Genomic DNA, 1,894 nt, shown 5'->3' with positions numbered 1-1,894 from the left:
CATACTGGTTCCAGTAGTGCCTGTGATGTGTGGCCTCCAAGAACCAAAAGAGTATATGACCATTGTTTATGTTATTGGTGTGTCACTATGCAGTGACTCTCTGCTGTACCACTTGCAGCCTTCTAAGGCCCTCCTAAAGCCCCATAGTTTCAGTTTCAACTCCATGAGAGATCAAGGTTAGGATCTGTTCCCTGTAGCCTCAAGACTCTTCCTGGTTAGTGTGACAATGTGATTTAATTTGGGTTAGTTCCTTTAGGACAACTCAGAAGACTAGCGTGCCTCCTTTCTCCTCCATCTCTCCTATCTGACTTTCCATGGGGAAGGAGGGCATTTAGGGAGCAGGGAGCAGGTGACGATTTCCAGTCTCTTGCTGGTGTATTTTAATTTATTTAAATTTAGAGAAACAGCAGTCTAATCAGGCAATAATTAATTCCCTCTTCCATTAGGGAACTTCATGTGTACCTTTTACATATGGATGAGCCTCAGGGTCACACTGTCCCTCTGAAGAGAGACAGTTGTGGAAGGTGAGAGCTGAGTGTGCTCTCCAGGCACTTGAGCTCTTTCCCCCTTCTTACCAGAGCTCCTCCCCCACCCCCACCTGTCAAGGACTAGATTCAGTGGGGAAAGAAGGGAAAGGTTAATGAGGCTGCTTCTCCCATCCTTCTGGATCCTCCCCTCACTACCCCCCCAAGCCCTCCGGGCAGTACCCCTTCCTACACCCTCAGGTTCCACCCAGGCCTTCCTTCCACCATCTGCAGGCTAGGGTCTCTTCAGGCCCACTGGGTTGCCTCTGAGCCCTCCTCAGCAGCTTATTTGCCTTGCACCTCTGCTTTTAGTTGGTTCATCACTCCTTGGCCCCGCTCTGCTTTCCTCTGTAGCAGTCTTTTTCTTAGGGAGTCTGATGCCGGGAATGCACACACTGCTCTGGTCCTGAGAAATCCTCCCCTTCCACCCCACTCACCATTATGCTGCATGGACTCAGCCACGCTTCCCTGAGTATATAGGCAAGCTCCCCAACACCTAAAACATACCTACCAATCCACGTACATTCCTAATTCAAGCTGCAAAGATAAACACATGGAGGCATATACAGCCCAGGGCAGCCTAGACTGCTTTCTTGCACATTACAATCTCCTCTCCTCCTGGAGCTCCCCATTTCAAGGGAGCAAGTGGGGCACAGATGGGGGTGGGGGGAGAAATGGGACCTGGGCTGTTACCATGGCAACAGAGCCTAGCAACAGCTGAGAGGTTGATGTGTAGGCTTTTGCAGGGCTGTTACAAGAACCAAACCTAGAATCGGGGGCTCAGAGGTGACTGTTCCTGCTCCAAATGCACCCCTTGATTCCACCCCCACATCTTGTCAGAGAGGGCAGAGTGGGAAAAGCTAATGAGAGTTAACCACAGGGCTTCTAATGCTACATAGCTTTGGCGGGGGCAGCTGTGGGTGGGGGCAGGTTAGGGAGCGTGGCTGAAAATAAACCAAGCAGAGCAGTCTCTTTCCTGTGGCTCCCTCTCATCTCTTTCCTATTGCTCCATTTTCCTCCTCTTTCACCCTTCACCTTCCATCTTATCAGCTCTCTCTTCTCCTTTTCTTGCTTGCTCTACTGCCCGCCCTTCTATGTAATTTTACTTCTGTCTCCTTTTGCATGGTCTCTCTTGACCTTCACTGGCAAGTAGCAAGCAAGCCGCTCTTCCAGTTTCTCTTGCTCCCGCTGCTCCCTTAGTTTCTCTTCCTTACATTTGGTCCCAAGTTACACCCACAGAATCCCAACTCCAGGTCACATCGGGTCTGGAGGGATTCCCCCTGCTCATCCTTCTCTTCCTCCCTCCTGGTTGCCCCTCACCCCTCCTCCAGTCCTCTCCAGGGCTCACAAGACAGAACCAGGGACTCAGG

This window comes from Rhinolophus sinicus, linkage group LG02 (assembly GCF_036562045.2).
Source record: "Rhinolophus sinicus isolate RSC01 linkage group LG02, ASM3656204v1, whole genome shotgun sequence".
Classification (NCBI taxonomy): Eukaryota; Metazoa; Chordata; class Mammalia; order Chiroptera; family Rhinolophidae; genus Rhinolophus; species Rhinolophus sinicus.
This window is presented reverse-complemented; position numbering follows the sequence as displayed.